Source organism: Gymnogyps californianus, chromosome 19 (assembly GCF_018139145.2).
Source record: "Gymnogyps californianus isolate 813 chromosome 19, ASM1813914v2, whole genome shotgun sequence".
NCBI classification, from domain to species: domain Eukaryota; kingdom Metazoa; phylum Chordata; class Aves; order Accipitriformes; family Cathartidae; genus Gymnogyps; species Gymnogyps californianus.
This window is the reverse complement of record NC_059489.1, coordinates 12,198,295-12,217,067: the sequence shown is the minus strand read 5'-3', so window position 1 is coordinate 12,217,067 and position 18,773 is coordinate 12,198,295. Positions and strand designations below refer to the sequence as shown.

General features: G+C 55.5%; 1 protein-coding gene across 3 annotated transcripts in view; it reads left to right on the top strand.

Annotated features, from left to right (window-relative positions):
- The first annotated feature begins 10,818 nt into the window (after positions 1-10,818).
- NDEL1 (nudE neurodevelopment protein 1 like 1) overlaps positions 10,819-18,773 on the top strand; it is a 29,071-nt gene continuing 21,116 nt past the window's right edge. For 2 of the 3 annotated variants that reach the window (XM_050908381.1, XM_050908383.1), the window contains exon 1: positions 11,303-11,356. The gene's annotated coding sequence lies outside the window, so the exon portion shown is untranslated. Of the gene's footprint in view, positions 10,856-11,302; positions 11,357-18,773 lie in introns of those variants that run through there. The other variant, XM_050908382.1, reaches the window with a different exon arrangement.

Below are 18,773 nucleotides of genomic sequence, written 5' to 3'. Positions count from 1 at the left end.
ACGAGTCTGCCTCCCTTTGCTGCTTTGACCACGCCAAAATCAAAGGGATTTTGCCATATCGCAGCCCCGGCTCTGTCAGCAGTTTCGTTCTTTCCCAGGCATGGTTTTTCTCGGTGCCTTTGCCCCACTTTCATGTGCAGCAGCATCCTGAGTGACAGGACTGAGTCTGCTGGTGCCTGAAGGACAAGAAACCAGGTTCAGGGGCAAAGTGAGTCCCTAAACGCTGCCCGTATTTTTTTCTCAGGCTTTAAGAAGCGCACATCACAGCCAGTGTTTCAGCCCCCTCGAACCCAATGCAGGGCCAAGGGCTCCAGGATCCTTTTATCCAAGCAAGAAGGTGGCACCAGGCTCAGCTCCTCTCCAGGGACCACAGCTGAGACCTTCTCTGCTCTGGGGTCGGTGGCTTCCAGTGAACAAGGGACATTTCTGACCCAGAGGAGGATACAGCCCTTGCTGCAGGGTCAGGGTGGCCAGGGTCCCTTCCCTGCAACTGTGGTGGCATTTGGGCAGAACTTTGCAGCCTTTTGCAAGGACAAGAGGATGCTGCAGAGACAGCCCTTGTCTTCCACAGCATTACCTAAACTGTCAGCTCTCAGCCCCCAGCTGGGGAGGAGAGAAAATGCTATTATATATAGTTACGTGAAAGTGTGTATTTTCAAAGCACATTTAAAGCCAGAAGATTGATCTATATGTGAGCCTGGTGCCAGGCAAATAATCACTATAGGTCTCAATATTTTCATATCAAATCCGTGCTGCACTTCCCCAGATCTTAACCGATGAAGCAGGGACATTTCCAATGAGCAAAGACGTGTCCCACATCCCTTCAATCCCGGGGCCAGGATCCTGGTGAGAAAACCCTGGATTTATTCTTGGTGGCAAGATGCACGCAGGGAGCTTTGCCATGCAGCCACAACCCATCCGCCTGGCTGGTGGCTGCTGGAAAGGCTGGGCTGGATGAAGTCTCTGCCTTGGGAAGTCTGTAAACGAGTGATTGCCAAAAGCTGCAGGAGGGATTGCTGTGCCCATGTCTATGTTCTCCTCCCTCAGTGCCATGAATCGTCCATGCAATGGTGGCTGTGATGGCCGGTGTCCCTGCCCAGTGGCCTCGGCCTGTCCCTGGTGAAGCTGCAGGGCAGGTTCAGTTGCAGCATGGTGTGGACGCTGCCCCTCCTGCCTCTCCTCTGGCTCTTTTCCATGCTGGGCTCGTATGTTGGGTTTGTGTGGTGGGGTTTGGTAGCAGGGGAGAGGCTGCAGGGGTGACCCCTGTCAGAAGCTGCTCGAAGCTTCCCTGGCTCCAAGTCAGACCCACCTCTGGCCAAGGCCGAGCCCGTCAGCGACGGCAGTAGCGCTTCTGTGATAGCGTATTTGAGAAGGGGAAACAAGACTGCTGAAAAAAAGACCTTCAGCAGAGAGAGGAGCGGGATGTGAGAGAAACAACTTTTCAGACACCGAGGTCAGTGAAGAAGGAGAGGGAGGAGGTGCGGGGGAGCAGAGGTTCCCCTGCAGCCCGTGGTGAGAGGGCAGGCTGTCCCCCTGCAGCCCATGGAGGTTAATGGTGGAGCAGAGATTCCCCTGCAGCCCGTGGAGGACCCCACACCGGAGCAGGTGGCTGGGCCCGGAGGAGGCCGTGACTCCGTGGGAAAGCCCACGCTGGAGCAGTTCGTGGAGGACTGCAGCCCGTGGAAAGGACTTGCGTTGGAGAAGCTCGTGAGAGGGACTCCATGCTGGAGCAGGGGAAGAGTGTGAGGAGTCCGCCCCCCGAGGAGGAAGGAGCGGCAGAAACAACGTGTGATGAACTGACCCAAACCCCCATTCCCCGTCCCCCTGCGCCGCTGGTGGGGAGGAGGTGGAGGAATCAGGAGCAAAGCTGAGCCCGGGAAGAAGGGAGGGGTGGGGGGAAGGTGTGTTTTTAGGATATGTTCTATTTCCCATCATCCTACTCTGATTTGATTGGCAACAAATTAAATTAATTTACTCTTCCCCAAGTCAAATCCATTTTGCCTGTGGCCATAATTGGTGAGTGATCCCTCCCTGTCCTTGTCTCGACCCACGAGCCTTTTTGTTGTATTTTCTCCTCCCCATCCCGCCGGGAGGGAGCAGTGAGCGAGCGGCCGCGTGGTGCTTTGTGGCCGGCTGGGCCTAAACCATGACAGCTTGTTACACCGTTTGCACCTTTTCCCCATCCCCCTGGGGCCAGCGTGCCTGCCCCATCCCTCCCAGGTCATGGCCAGTCCTCCCAAACTCCCCCAGGTTTTCCCTTAGCAATGCTCAACCCGCAAATCTGAGGCTTTATAGGACTTCCTGTTTGACCCATTCTCCTCCCACCCCTTCCCAGCCCCAGCTCAAAGACAGTGAGTTGTTGGCATTGATGGGAACAAGGTGAAGAGGGGGAAAAAGTAAATCCCTGTTTGATCCCAGCCCGGGGAGATATTCCCGGCTGGGGAAGAAGCTTAGTGAAGCAAAATTACTTTCCCAGGGCTGCACCGTGCTGGTGGAGGGTCCAAGGGTCCCGGCCCCATCTGAGCTATATCCTCCAGTCCCATGCTGTCAAAATAAACTCATATATCCAGAAAAGGTGGACGAGCTTGGGGGCACCCAAGCTCCTTAAAGGGTCTTGGGTGCCCCCGAGCTCGTCCATCTTTTCCCACGCTTGCTTTGCTTGAATTCAGAGTGGGAAAATCAGTGTCTTTTCCTTCTGGGTGTCTCCATCCTGCCCATCAGGCACCTGGTGGGATGGAGACCAACTATCAGGATGCCAATTTAGCCAAGACAGCCCAAAACGCGCAACAGAAGCTCTTCCTTCAGCTTTCTCCTCGGTGCTTTTTGCCGTGCCCAGGAGGTGGTGCTCTCGGATGTGCTTTGGCCACCCTGAAAAAAAAAGTCCAGAGTGCAGTGAAAAAAAGCCCTGAGCCTGCTTCTCCAGGGGTGCCAAGGTCTGGAGCTGGTGGTCCCCACCAGCTGGGATGCTGCCTCTTCCCCAGCAGGATGAATGGGATCTGCTTATCCTCCTGCTGATCAGAAATTTAAGTCCAGCCATTTGATGGGATGAATGCTTATCAAATACCAAGGAACAGCTGGGTATGTCCCCAAACCCTTCTCTGATCTCTGTTTTCCTGCCAGATGCTGCAGGCTTTGTGAAGGGACCTGCACGGTACCTGGGCATCACAGCTCCAACCTGCCCCTGCCTCCCTGTTGCCAGCAACAAACCCACCTGGGAATGACCCTGAGCCTGGCGTGAGTCCTTGGAGCCTTACTCTGACACCAAATATTGGGGATTTGTCCCGTCCAGTCCATGCAGAGCCACATAGCCCCATGGTGCATGGGATTTTCCCATGCTTGGGAGGGCAACTGCAGTCTCCAGGGGCTCCTTCAACACTTATTTCCCCCCCAAAGATGCCCTCCACCAAGCAGGGTGTCAGCTCACCGCAGGAGTTGCCTCGAGTGTGTCTGAGGGCAGCCCAAACACAATCACCTCAGATGATGAGCAAGACCAAGGCTGGACGAACCCCCCTGGATGTGGTGGCAAGATTCGGCCCACGTCCCCCTCCCCTGGCCCAGGGCTGCCTCCCCACATGCCTCCCCATCTCCCTGGCCCTGGTCCCACCTCACATCCCACCCCGGCGCCTCCAGGACGCTGGTTAACGGCAGGAGGGAGTTGCCGCAATGGTAATCCACGGCATCATGTGCGTAATGGAGAAACAATACGGCTTTGAAGCGAGCGGGCAGATGCTCGAGGGAGAAGAAGGCACCTATTCAGCAGCGGCAGCTGGGGCGGGCAGCTGCCCGCTTGCCTGCGCAGAGCCCTGCACTGCCGGGGCTGTGCTCACCCGGGGCTCACTTTGGGGGTCCTGCCAGCCTGGCGGCTCAGCAGACCCTTCCTGGGGACAGGGCCAGGATGGGGAGCAGCATATTAAAACCCAGGAGGGACCCATCATCAAACCCTACCATCAAACGTGGCCAAACAATGGCAGATTGTCCCCTTGCTTGTCCCCCCGCCCTGCTGCCCACACCAGCTCCTTTGGGGAAGCACAGAAACCAGATGTAGACCCGCTGCGGTCCCTGTGACCCGTCTCCGCCGTGCCACGACCCATGCCACCCTGGGGACGTTTTATCACCAGCGTCCCCTGCAGCAGAGGGTCTTGCCTGACTCTTTTACAACATCGCCTCTGGCTGCCTTTTTACCAGGCAGCTCCCTCGAGCCTTATTCTGGGGAACACAGCACAGAAACCCTGCAATGTCAGGAGAAAAGGCTGCTGGGGTTGGGGATTTGGGGCCTTTTACCAAAATGGGATGTTCCCCGTGGTTTTGGCTGCCAGGTTGTGTCGCAGTTCGGGTTTTTCCTCCAAGCCTGGTTCCTGGAGGGCTGAGATTGCAGAGGGGTTGCTGCCTTTAACGGGAACAAGCGCAGGTCAGCTTCTAGCCCTGCAACAACGCATGTCCTGGAGCAGCACAGAAAGGAAAGGGTCAATAAAAGGAGCACTAAATACTCAATTTGAGTTCATTTAATGATTTTTCCAGGGTCTTATGACCACACAGTCAGCACGGTGTGTGAGCGAAGAGTTCGCAGGCAGACCTGCTCACAACCTGGGATCACTCGGTGGGTCGCCAACCAGAAACCCAAGTGGGTTATTGAGAGGAGGATGCTCGGCACAAAGTGTATCTGCCCAGACACGATGGCGGGAGGCACGAGGGCTGTCCTCCCCATCCCGCCATCCTGTGGGGTCTGCACTCCCTGTAGTCAAAATAAGGGAAGGATAACCCCAGCCCTCCCTTCCATCTGGGGTCAGCTGGAAAACACACAAGGGTCCTGACAACCCCCCAGTCCACGTTGTCCCATGGGGGACAGGGCCTTGGTGTCCCTTTCTGCATCCTGGGGGGATGATGGGTCCAGGACAGAGACACGCTCCCAAGCTGACATCGGGGCCGTGGCCGCTGTCGCAGCCATTTCCCACGTCTCCTGGACCCTCCACATCCATCATTAGGGACTCCCAGGAAAATGGGCGCAAGCAGACCTGGGATGCCTAAGGGGTCACCCCTGCACCCCGTGAGCAGCCAGGCAATAACCAAGAAAATCAGCATTTCAGGGCAGATCTGCTTTTGACAGGCAAGATGAGTTACAAACAAGTATTTTTAGGAATCGCTGGCAAAATCTGTTGAAGGAAGTGATTCGGCAAATATTGCCCAGGCACCAAAGGCAGTACTCAGATTAGTCAATAAAAATAGCAACATTTATTGAAAAAAGTCTCTGTATGGACGGATATAGCCAGCTCAGAGGGGGACTTTGGATGCCGGATAAAGGGAGGATAAATGAAGTGACCCCGTTGTTGAGTACAACAGAGGTTTTGCTGCCTTTGTGCTTGAAGAAATATCCTGTTAAGTGTCAGCCCTTCCCCTGGTCCCAGATCCGGCCATCCCTCTGGCCAGGCTGCATGGTCCCCACACCGAGGTCTCGCCCCGAGCTGACCCATGGAGGATGGGAGTCCCTCATCCCCAGTGGGCGGTGGGATGTGGCTGCCGGCTGGTGGCAGCCGCTGCCCTAATGAAGCTCCTTGTCCTGAAGCTTTCACCTGACCTGCCTTTGCCTCTGCTGTCTGGGCAGCAGTCCCGCTGGGCCATCTGGATACGTCCCAGGAGAGCACTGGATATCGGTGACACATGGTTGTAGGTCGAGCGGTCAGCCCCCAACCTCCCCCTCCCGAAAACCAGCCCCAGGCTGCTGCAGGCATTGCAAGGGCAGGAGCTGTGGCCGTATGCTGCACTCAGCTTCATCCAGACCCACTTAATCCTGCGGGGGAGAGCCCCCCCAGCCATGCCGCAGAGCAGCAGCGTGGCACCGAGTGGCTTTGCTTTCCTGGCTGTTGCATCATCCCAGCAGGCTGTCGGGACACGGCCGCTGGGACACGGCCGCTGGGACATAGCACGTGCCAGGCAAGTAGAGTCTCGGCCAGCCCCGCTGCGGAGCACAGAGCCATCGGGGCCCCCACCCCAGGCAGTGCCATGGGGTATCCCCATCTGCAAAGCCTTGCTGGGGGGACTGGGCAGGGAGCACTGAGGGGCTCTGCCTGGGTCAGTCGTCCCCTCCCAGAGCCATTGCTCTGCCACATCCCCTCCCAGAGCTGTTGCCCATGGACCCCCACTCCCCAAAGCCCTCCTAGACCCCTGCCTCTCCGTACACCTCGCACACCATCACCCCGCCACGTCCTTCACAGATCTGCACTCCCTGCATTCCCCCCACTCCCACCGCCTGCTCAGTCCCATCCCTCCCAGTTTCACCCCTCCCCACATCCCTCCCAGTCCCATCCCTCCCAGTTCCATCCAAACCACATCCCTCCCAGCCCCATTTCTCCCTGTACCTCTCCCAGCCCCATCCTTCCCTGCACAACCTCCCGTATCCCTCCCAGCCCTATACCCTCCCCAAATGCATCCCTCGTTACATCTCCTCCAGCCCCATCCCTCCCTGCATCCCCCCCAGTCCCTTCTCTTCCCTGCTCCTTGCTGGGAGACACACAGAGCCCCACGGGAGCCGCCTCTTGTGGGCTCCAAACAGCCATGATTCAACCCATTGTGTTACAAGGATGAAATATTGCTGCCGCTGTTGTCGGCGTGGCACTTGGATGGGGACCATGGGTAGGTGTGAGCAGCAGTTCTCGTGTGCAGATGGCAGGTCCTGCCCCAAACGCTGCCCTCGGCCAGCTGGGGAAAGAGGTAGCCGGGCAAGGGTACAAGATTGGGGCTGTTTGGAGGCAAACATCAGTCTGGGCAGGGATCTGATATACCCCAGCACCTGCCAGCGCTGAGGCCGGTGGACTTGTGGCATGGTGTCCTTGGTGGGAGCTGCGCAAGGCCAAAGGCTGGCTGGGCTTTTACCAGTGGTCAGAAAATCACTGGGTCTGGGGTCACCATTCCCGAGCCCAGGAGTGGCCAGGCTCAGCCAGTTCAAGCCCCACAAAGCTCCTGAGGTGCAATGAGTTGACAGTTCTCAGACCACATCCCCAGGGGCAACGCTCACAGCTCCAGAGCCACAAGCAGATCTGGATGTTGCCACCCAGCACAGACCAGTGCCTGGCTCCCTGGGCTGCCTCCCACCCCATCCCAGCTTCTCCTTCACCCAAAGCCTCCTTTCCCCTATGGCTGCCTGTCCTGGGGGCTGCTGCTGGCCCTGGAGCCCTGCCAGGTCCCCCAGCCATGGCCAGGGCAGCTCTGGCACCGCTTTGCCTTGCCGACGAACAAATCCTTTGCTGGGCAGCTGAGAGGCTCCATGCAGCATCCAGCTCTCCCCTGGCCGCTTCAGCTGGTTAAGGCATATGGGCAGATAGGATTAATGCTGCCGGCATCGGGGAGATGCTGGCGGCCTCGCATGTCCCGCTGGGGATGTGTCCCCTCTCTGACTGGGCTGCTCCCAGCTCCGTCTCCCCAGCCTGCATGCTCCTGGAGATGGCAAGAGCTGCTGGTCCCAGTCCCTCTCCAAAAATCAGTCCCAGGGGCTATTTCTTCCTCTTGGACCTTTGCCAGTGTCTCTCTGAGGGGATGCCCAGGAGCATGTTGTGAGGCCCCACGTCTGGGACAATAATTCCCAGCCCATAATGGATCCTCCAGCGACCCACACCCACCCTGTATCCCACCTTTTGGGGCTGTCCTCCCCTTGGGTCTCCCTGCACCATGGCATAGCCCTTGCAAATATATAACCCATCCTGTCCCTGTGTCCCCCCACTCACTCCACGCCGAAACGACCTCCAGCAGCCCTGCGCCCGGACCGTGGGACAGCCCCGGCTCCTGCCCGCGCCGGGTCCCCCTGCCCCCATGAGAGACCCCCCTTCGCTCAAATCCATTACGGCTGCCTTGTCTCCCCCCAGCCTTTCAGCGGAGGGGCTTTTGCTGGCGAAACACAGACATGGCTTGGCCGGCAGGAGACACGGCCGCATTGTGCGGCCGCTAATGCTAAGTGACTGCTCCTTTGTGCGGCTGGAAGCGCCGAGCACTCGGCAAATGCATGGGAACAGCTCTGGCTTACAATGGGGTGCAGCCAGGAGCAACCTCAAAGCAAACATTGACTTAAAAATCAGTGTTAACCAGGCAGGCACGCCAGACCTCTTGGGAAATACAGCCCCTGCCAGCACTACGCCTTTGTTGCCGGAGGCAAAGCCCTGCCAGGCTGGGACAGAGGTGGTTGGTAAAGGTGGCTTTGATGGAGCTGGTGGCATCCATTCCTGGTCCTAGAGATGCAGCGTCACTGTCGGCAGCTGGCTGGGACAGCGGTGCCACCGGGCGTGGGGAGAGGCAAAGGGTATTTTGTTAACCTAAGCACCCAGCCCGGGAAAGAGGGACTGAGGAGCTCAGGTTGGGGTTTAAAGGATCCCACCAGAAAGAAAAGAAACCAGGGGTGTGCCACTCCATGGATGCCCCTTGAGAAATTAATTTTGGGTTGCATAGTTACACCCTTGGCACTTTTTATAAAGGAGAGTCCCCCCTCCCCGCCTGCACAGCTCGTTTCCAGCCGCCTCACAAGTCGTGATCTCTGTGATGATTGTAGCGAGGTCGAGGTCGCAGATCTGTGCTCGGGTTACCCAGCACAGCGAGGTATGCCCCAGCAGCCCGGGTGCTGGCATGCAGCCTGGAGCGGCACTGACTTCTGCTTCCCACAGACAGACATCCAGAGGTGCGGACAGACATGCAGAGAGCCCTCACACCCCCATGGCTCCCCAGTGAGAGCTCGGCTCATTTCCTTGCAGATGACTGTACTGCACCTCTGTCCCCTCAGAGGGGCTGCTCTAATTGAAGAGCGAGGAAATAACTGCGCCAAGACCACGTGGGATGCACGATTCAAACAGTGCACGACATTTCCTTATGGCTTCTGAAGTGCGGTGAGAAAACTGGACACCCAGCCTGCTCCAGAGCACAAGAAAGGGTGCCCAGCCTGCTCCAGAGCACGACAGTGGCACTCGACCTGCCCCAGAGCTGGGCTGTGCACGCACTCAGCGCTGCCGGCTCGGAGCAGCACAGGGCTGGATGCTGGGAAAGGAGATGTTCTCCCAGCCAGGCCTCCAGCCTCTGCACAGCCACCTCGATCTCCCTCTCTGCCCTCCAGAGAGGGTTTCAGAGAGCCAAGGGGAGGGTCAGTTGAAGTGAGAAGGTGGGAGGTGGATGGGGTGGACCAGGGCGGTGAGCATCGCCAGCATCAGCCCGATGTGGCCGGGCACAGGGGGTACAGTGGAAGGTGCACAAATGCGCACTGGGAATAAGGCTCCGTTTCCGGGAGGGATGAGACAGCTCCAAGGGCAGCTTGCCACCGGGATGACTTCTCACAGGACGCTGTGGCTTCCCCACCTCTCACAGCCTCTAATTCAGGTGGAGCGTGCGGCTCGGAGCCGCGCTCTGCTGCACGTCCCAGGCTCGGCGCTGACGCTGCCGAGCAGCATTTGTGGCCTTGTGCAATACCCACGTCATGCAGGGTGACCTCGCGCAGGTGTCGGAGGACATCCACAGCACTGGCTGGATGCCTGGCTGGGGAGGGAGCTGTGCGTGCTCTCCATCCTCAGGTTTTCCGCAACCACCCGTCCCATCCGCCGTGGGAAAAGGTGGAAAAGCACTGGAGCATCAGCCCTGGATAATCCTACATACGGGTGGACAGGACATGGCAGAGGAGAGGCTGTGGGGACAGATGTGGGGACAGAGGTGGCCTTGGTGGCACCATGCCCATGGAGGACACAGGCTGTCCCGACGAGGGCAGCCGGCACAGCCGCGGTTTTGGCCACTGCCACAGCACGCTGCCAGCAGCGTCGGCTCCCAGCAAGGGAAGCACGAGGGCATCCCAACAGCACCGCCTGCCACTAATGACAGGCCGGCCAGCTAATTACAGAGGGCAACAAATAAAGCATGCAAACAAAGCTTAAGTATTAGGTCAGCTCGAGGGAGCTGGGAGGTCGGCTGTGGGGCAGGTCCCGTCCAAGAGGCACTGCGGAGGCACCCTGCCCTCCCCTGCCCGTGGCCCCGGGGGGCTGCGGAGGCACGTGTGGAGGGCACAAGGGCAGTGACACGGGGCGGCAGGCGAGCCACCCGCCAGCGAGGAAATGCTGTGCTGGGAAAGCAGGGAATAAGAAAGCTGGGATGGACAGGGACAGTCTTAGAAGCTGTCGGCTGCCCTAAGCTTGGCTCGGGGCCAGCGGGGTCCCTGCGGAGTTCATAGAGCCTCTGCCCACAGTGAGTTTCCCTGCTCTGTGGCTCTTTTGGGACAGAAAAGCCGTGCAGGGAACCAGGCAGCAGGTGACAGGATGGGGGTGAGGACGGAGGGCGTCCCCGCGGCCGGGGCCCTGCTGCGGTGCCTGCCTGCTCCCCTCTCCGCCACTCGCCCTTAGGGGTGGATGTTCAGGGGCCCAGATCTGCGGTGCCGGTGCCTGGGTCTGCCCCTCCCGCAGGCACCGGGCAACACAGCCGCGGAGGCCAGGGAAGGGGCAGCTCCCAAATGCGGTAGGAAGGGAGAAGGATGGGACGGGCGGCGCCTTGTCCCGGGGCGGCCGGTGGGATGGGGGGGAGCAGCTGGGGGACCCCCACGCCGTGCTGGGGCGGGGCGCCGGAGGGACGTCGGCGTTTCCCAGGAGGGGACGGCAGCCACAGCCCGGGGCCGGGGCCGGGGCCGGGGCCAGGGCCGCCGGGCACTGCTCGCCGCCCGCCCCCGACGCGGAGGCCGCCCCGGCGGCCCGGCCCGGGAGGCCCCGCCCCTCTCCCCGCCCCTTTCGTGACAACTGTGTCCCCGCCCTGCCGTTGCATCACGGGCGCGGCCCCGCCTCCCGGAGTACCCGGATGAGGCAGAGCCGGTGCCGGCGGGCGATGCTGCGGCTGTGACAGGGGATGCGCCCCGGTGAGTGGCTGCGGGCGGCGGAGGTCGGGGATCCCCGCGGTGGCCGCCAGCCGGCCCGGCCCGGCGGGGGGTGGGGGGGCACGGGGAGGACGGGAGGGGGACGCGGCCGCGGCAGGGGGGGCGCCCCTCGCGGTGCCGGGGGCTGCGGGCCCCGCACCCCTCCGCCGATTGGCTGCAAACTGACAACGGGGCAGGTCCCGCCCTCCCCCGCGCGCCGTTGGCTGGCGGCGCAGCCCCGCCGCCTCCCATTGGCGAGAGCGAGTGCCTGTCACTGGCCGGCCCGGCTCGGCCCTGCCCTCCCGGCCACCGCCCTGCGCGAGCCGGTTCCCCCCCCCGCCTCCGTCGCCTCCTGAGGGGCTGGCGGGCAGCCCGGGGCCGGGGGCCGCTGAGGCCGCGGCAGCGCGGCGTGGGGGTACGCGGAGTCCGGGCACCCCTTCCCGCCGGGGCCGGCCGTGCCTGCCCGGGAGCGGCGGCCTGCGGGGGAAAACCCCCTTTTTAAAGGTATTTCCAGCTGAGCGTGAGGGAAGGAGCCATGTCTGGTGTGTAACTGCCTTCCCGCGGGCAGGCTCGGCGGCGGAGCGCGGGTTTGCCTTAAAGCTCCTGGTTTTGGGCCCCGAGCTGCCCGCTCTCTGGTGGGCGCTGGTGGTGCCCGGGCTGTGGGCGCCCGCCGTCGGCGGGCCCGTAGGAAGGAAACGCGTTTATTTATTGCACCATCGCGTCTGGCTTCCCCTCGTCACGCCTCATCGCAGAGACGGACGTCGGCCCGTGAACGCTGAACGCTGTGAACGAACGTCGGGTTGTGGCAAGCCCGGGTCAGGGTATCTGGTGGCTGACGGGGAGGGAAGGCGGCTCCAGCGGCTCTAGCGGCCCCACGGTGCGCTTCTGTGGCAAGGGTCAGAGCAGAATTGCAGAATTTGGATGCGTTAAGCCAAAACTGCCCAAGCTGCGGAGCCCGTCCGGCTCCTGAGCTGTTCCTGGCTGCCCTCAGGTCTGCAGGCGGGTGGCAGGCGAGGTGACTCACCCCCAGGTCTCGGCTTTCCCGGGGCCGTGGCAGTCCCTCCCTCGTGTGATGTGCGGTAGGGGAGGACACTTGCTTTCCTTGCTCTCCGCTTAAATGCGGTGGGCTGTGCTCCCTGTACGTCCCCGCGCTGCCCCGGGGAGGAGGACAGCCAGGACAGCTTTGATGGTGGTGAATTGCCTTTGACTTCACTTCGTCCTCAGAGCGATTTCCGAACGCAAAGGGACTTAACCGTGTGCCTGTGCAGAAACATGCAGCAGAGTAATTCGGTGACTTGCCTGACTGTCATCGGGGAGCACGGCTGCTCCCTTTACAGTCACTGTGCCTCCTTTGTAGATGGCTTTGTCCCAGAAGGTTTTATTTTTCCGTCATCCGTCCCCAGTCACTGATGGGAAGCTGGACATATGATTTGCCTCCATTCTCATAAAATACTTGGTAGATCTGATGCCTAGGGTACATCTCTATTGAATATTTTTCAGTAATTCTGTGAGAGTTTTTCCTCTGAGGTTTTTATCGCCTCCCTCTCAGCTTAGTGAGTCCTGTTGTATTTCGTACAAACATGACCAAACTCGAACAGTCCCTGCCTCGTACTCACAGTTTGATGAGTTTGACCCGAATTGCAGCAGACGTGCCGTAAAGGATGAACACATCTGACACAAGAGGAAATACATTATTAGAGTTGGACTTCAGTTAAGTAACTTCCCGTTAATGCATCTCTCTCTCTCTCCTTCCTAGGGAGGAGGAGAGCTGTCCTCACCTACCCGCAGCCCAGCTTCATTGCGCTCAGCCAGTTTGCACTGGGAGTATTTGGTGACTCAGGGCTTCTCTCTTCCCTCTGAAACTATCTTGACTTGGTCACGAGTGCAGAGAGGCGGAGGGCGCTTTTGGATGCCTATGGTGTTTATCGCCCTGAGAGGTGGTTAAATATGTGAAAACACAGTAGAAGAGTTCCTTGGATGCTTAAGCAAATTTTTTTCTCTCCCCCCAAAACAATTCCTAGACACCACGGAGGGTAGGTGGCCTTGTCAAGGTCAGTGTTTTGTTAGAGATATTAGTAACTGTAAGAGGAAGGAGCTGTCCCAGGGCAGAAAAGTGACTAGGAGGCTTTTATATTTATTTATTTATATTTAAATTTGATGTGTTAGCAATGTGACTGCACAGGCATGCTGGTTCATAGTGCCAGTTAACTGCGGTTGTACGGGATAAGACAGGTGTGGGTAAGTAGTGTGTTTTTTGGATTAATAGTGTTAGGTCTGCCCTGGAAGAGATCCTGTGTCTTGCTTTCAAACCCAGACCTGGCTGGGTTGTGTATTTATGTTGTATACATGGAGGCAGAGCCCAGGCATTCTCCTTTTGCTTCGCACATGTGAAGATTTGATCCTGCGTGTCATTGGGAGTTAGAGAGGAGAAGGTATGTGTTCAGAGGATAGTGATTTAGTTTCCTTCCCCCCTCTTCAGGGTAAAGCCCTCTTTCCCCCCCCGCCCCCCCCCCCCCCCCCCGACTCTTTAGAGGTTGCAGACATGTGAGATAATTTCTCATTTGGTGGAGAAGGAAAGAGAAGAGAAAGGAAAAGAAGAAAGTGGAGAGAAAACACAAGACTGATGATGTCTGTGACCTTGGTGCCACAGGGAGTCTTGTCTCTGGAGACATGTCTGGGAGTAGACTACCAAAAAGTACGGCAAAAAAAGTACTATTTATTCCCTCAGTCTATTACAGGTATTTTTGAGAAGCAGGGAAAGTCAGACTACAGAAAAACTATGAAGTGTGTTCAAAGAAAATTGTCTTTTCACTACTGTACTGCACTCATTCATGGGCAAAACGAGACATACCCGTCAAAGCATATTTTTCTTGATATGATTGTGTCCCTTGAGGGCTCTTCTGTTGATACAGCTCAGTAGCAGATTGTGCCCCTTCCCTCTCCTGATCAACGTAGAGTTTGGGGATTTATTTTTAACTCTCATCTTGTTAAGTGCTTACTGAAGAGACCTAAGGCCCTCTCTGTTGATGGCTGGCCTGTGGCTACCTTTTGGGTAGTATTTTTCAAAACCATTTTCCCCTCCCTGGCACTGGTAGAACTTCAGAGATGTAAAAGCAACAGAATTCACTCCTCTTGGAAGAAACCTGTGCTAAGTGCTTTTCCCTTTAAGTTTCTTGGTCACTTGTCATTCTGCAGTGTCCAGAAGCATCTTAGCCCTCTGGCCACCGCCTTTCCAGGGAATGTCATCATCGGGATGGTATTAATTGCTGAGATAATAGGGAGGCCCAAGGGACGTGTATGCTATCATTTGTCGCAAGTTCTTTGCTGTGCGTGTCATAAGCTTTCAGATAAATTCGTTGCTCTGGGTAGGATCCTCTGTAATTTTTTAAGGTTTAAAGAGAAACCAGGCAACTGTGAGTTCGAGAAGATGCAAGCTGGGTGGATAGTCTCCAGAGGTGGTGAGTGGGTGTGCAGGCACGTGGCAGCTTCTGCCAGCTGTCAGCCTCCATTGTAGAGTCAGGATCAGTGCTCCTGGTGCTCATCAGATCTCACCGACTTTCCTAAGAGGTGGTTTTCCAGAGAGCAGAGACTGAGGCAGGGAGAAGCATATCCTTTTCATAGCCTTATTTTCCTTCTCAGTTTGCTGTTTACTCCGCACCCTTCTGCTCTGTGTGGATTCATCCCTCTGGGGTTCCCGGGTATGGAGCTGGGAGCAAACTGTTCTCGTGGTCAGGCCCAGGTTGTTCTGGGACATGCATGTCTCCAGGGGCTTTTCCTTCATCTCTGCAGATACTGAACCTGCATCAGGAGCACCAACCTCTTCAGGTTTTCCTTTTTAAGGCGCTTCAGTAGTGTTACTTGGGAACAAATAGAGGTTGGATGTCTTAAACGTCCCATGTTTGTGAAAGGGATAAATGTTTTTTTAATACTAAATTCTGTTGCCTTTGGTAGTTGTAGCTTGATTTCTGAAAAGAGGTTTCTTGCATCAGTACCTTTCTGCTGGTTTCAAGGCTTGCATCCCAGTGCTGGCTAACTCATCAAGGGTTTTTTTGCCCCACTGGATATCGTATATTCACAAGGTGTGTGAGTCTTGGCCATGTGGTGTAAAGCGTACCTGTTTTATTTGATTAATAAGGCCGATTCCACAAGAGGCTGTTAAGATAACCCAACACCATACAGTAAAGCCTTGTTATCTTAAAGGCTTTTAGTCTGAACCTGGCACAAAGTTCCTGCAGGTAGGATTTGGTTATCTTCTGCCTCCTGTGCTGTCCAAATTGGAAATGCAGGATTTATTATTACAGCAGAGGAAGGAGTGTTGTGCTGACGCTGTGCTCTGTGACTTTCTTTTTTTCCTGAAAGCTCATATGCTGATGTTGTAAGAGGCGAGGAGGTATTTGTTGTGGTTCACCCGAGAACATTCAGTTCAAAAATAGTATTGCAGGAAAAGACAGAGGTTCACTTTCCGAAGCAGCAATGGATGCAGGCAGCCTTCCAAAACGCGTATGAAAGTGCCTCCAGCTCCTATTTCAGGATGAGAAAAACAAGCACAAATTGATTGGTGAAATCTAATCCATGGCTTTTGTTTGTTTGTTTTCCATATTCTAATAAGTGAAAGACAATGCAAATTTGCTTTGATTTTTGGCTGGAGTGCTCAGGTTCCTTTGCTTTGAATCCTGATTGGGTTTTGGAAAAAAAATCCGGAGCTTTAGAGGTTTTTGGGGTTACCTGTTGGTTCTTGTGGTTTGAGAAGGTGAAGAATGGTGGAAACAAGATTTCTTCTGCTTTTCTGTGAGTGAATCAGCATAAAATGGGAAGAGGAAGAAGACCTGGTTGCTGACAGTCCTTCCTGCTCTCCATGGCAGCTCTGGACGGTGCCAGCACTCAACGGCAGAGTCATTCCCTGCAAAAAGGGGGATGACTGCGGCAATTACATGGCACTTGGCAGTTTTGGGGACTCTGATAGCCAGAATAGGTTGTTATCTCGAGAACTGGAGGCCAGATGTGAGCTTGGCAGAATTTCTTTATCAAGTCCTATTTTAGGTGGTTACTTGTTTAATTCCAAAGGTCAATGGACATTGCATTGCCTTCGGTGGTGGGGCAGCAAAGCATAGATGGGGGAGTCTTAGCACTGTAGTTTGTCACATTTGAGTGGCCTTGCTTTGCTTAATTCTTCGTGTTTGGTGTCTGAAAATATTGGGCAAACAGGATTGTCAGGAAGAAAGCTGGTGGCCTACGTGCAGAAAAATGACCTGTTCATGAATTTGAAATAATATTCATTCACTTTGTATGGCAAATATTTATAAGCCAGTTTTAAATGGGAGAATGTGGGGTGATTAAAATCAGGAAGAATGGTTTATCCAGCCACTTGAGATGCCGCAGGTACGTCCTGGGTGAATTGCAGCTGCCTCCGAGCAGTAGTCGAAGTCATTTTGGACGTGCTTCTATAGCTCATCCTTACCGCGATGCGTCAGTGAATTGAGTTGACTTTGAGAGTGGGGTTGAGTGGATTCCTGACTGTGGGAAGGGGTGGGTAGAAGTCGAAACATCGTGTTATGTTTCAAGCTTAGTGTTTTGGTCTGATATTTGATCCAAACCCTAGCAGCAGCCTCCAGTCACATGGAGAGCCTGGGAAGCTTTTTTTAAGGTACTGTGTTACACTTCAAGCTGTGTTTGTGTTTTCATGACTTAGCTGAAAGGTGGCTCCATAAAGATTTCAGTTTGGCCTTAAGGATTCCTTAAGCTACTTGAAAAATACTGTCTGCATGTTAGTTTAGTTACTTCTGCTACATGTTGGATTCAGCCTTTGGCTCTTGTAATATCCAGAGGAAACTGAGCATCTCACTTGTAAGGATGCTTTTGGAGGTGGGAAACCAGATTTGTCCTGTACAAAACCCCCTGGATTTAGAGAAGTTCTTAACCTACAAGCTGCATTTTTTTTAGAGTGATCGGAGCGTGGAAAAGCTGTTCCATTTTAACAGTGGAGAGTTACTCTGTCCCGCTGACTGTGTAAGGGGGGGCTTGAAAGGAGCCACCGCATTTTGAACGTAGCTCTTGTTTGAGAGTTGCTTCGGATCCTGGAGTTATGCCCACGTAGCTGAGTTTTCCCAGGGTGCTACGTGAATGCTAAGCTGTGTTGTAATGAATTCGAGTGGGCAGCAGCATAAGCCTGCTCTCATTTTCCCTGGAAGACGCTGCTGCATTGTCTTGTCTGTATCCTGAAAGCCTCAGTGTTGTTTGTCAAAGACTTGATTCTGCAAGTGCCACGTATGCAAAGAAGCCCGTGAATAGGAAGGGCTTGCCGTGCTGGTTCTCAGCTCCTCACATAATGCCCAGAGCCGGGATAACCGGCAACAGGCTGAAGCAAAGCAGTTTTTGTTAAACTCTTGGTATTCCGTGGGCATCCACTCTCCCACACGTGAGATGTTTAAAATTGTCTGGTTATGTTCTGATAACGCCTAGGAGTTGCTTTCTGCCAGGGATATACATATGCTTAGATAGGCCTGTGTTTCTGTGCCATAAATAGAGGGAATGGGCAAAGGCTGGCTGAAGTGAAGTGATTTACTCATGGCCATGTGTGTGCTTGTGGCAGGTTTGGAAGCTGTCTGCATCTTTCAACTCTCAGACTAGTGTTTTGGCCCTGAACCACCTTGTTTGCAGAGTGTGTTTAAGTGTTCTTATCTCTTTCTCTCATCCCCCATGCATGCGAGGGAAAGCAAGTGATGTAACTGTGTACAAAAATGGGGATATGGATGTTGGAGCTTAGTATGGCACGCTGGCATTAGCATCTGGTGTAGGTGTTTATGCAGTGCAGTTAGCAGATCAAAAATCCATGCTGATAGCGTTAGGCATGATGGTAGACATGGGGCGTGGGTAATCATGAACTATCACTTGCTTAACCAAGGCAGGCAAGGGGTGGTACACTTGGAAGAGGTCAGCTTGCTCCCGCGGGGTGGGTTTGGGAAGGAAGAGTTGCTGCCGAGGGGCCTGAGGTACCACAGGGCTGAATCTCCTCCCTCTGGTGTCTAAAAGGGAAGGGTCCTTTGATGGGGGGGGGCGGAATATCCTCTGCATCAGCAGCTGGTGACTCTGTAAGTACTTGTGGGTCCCAGGCAGCCCTTCCTGCTTCTTGCGCAGACTGCCGTGTTTGCAGGGATTCCTCGGATGTTTATTTCCAAGGGTGTGCCCCGTGTGAGCAGACAGGAAGGAGTCTTGGGCCCAGGCGTACCTTATCTCGACCACTTCTAGGAAATGATGCAAGATGCTTCCTTGTGCAAACTTTTCTCTAAACGCATCTTGAATTTTGCTGACGGGTGGCATACTGGCTGTTTACCTTTTGAGATCAGCTCCTCTCCGTTCTGTGCTATGCCTCATTTACTTTGGGGAAAATGTGCTTCTTGCTGATCTAAGCCTGTCCAAGTGCACTGGTTTAGAGCCAAGTGCCTTAGAGGGAAAGGTCAGAAGGCTTTACTGAAGCGGTTTCAGTGAGATCAGTGCAGGACTGATGTTACGGACAGCACGCAGCAGTAGCTGAGCCGAGCTGTTCACCTCTTCCTGGCAATCTGAATTGCAGTTCAAGAGCTGCCTGACGCGTGCCTGAGCCACAGCAGATGTCTGCTCGCCCTAATGCACCCGGCTGCGAAACCGCGACAGTTTGGAAGGTGATTCATGGGCTCTACCTCCACTGTAAACAGTCTTTTGCATAGGACTTATGACTTGTCCCTGTGTTGTGATTAAGCAGCCTTGGTAACAGGGGCAGCAACTGAAGCAAGTACACCCAGAGAAATTTTTATCTGAAGAGGTACAGCAGGACTGAAAATACATGTGCTAGGGGGAATTATAATGGCTCCACATGTATGTTTTAATTTCTCAGTACAGAGCAATGCAGAAAATGAAACATCATCAGTTCTCTCGGGCAGCGTGG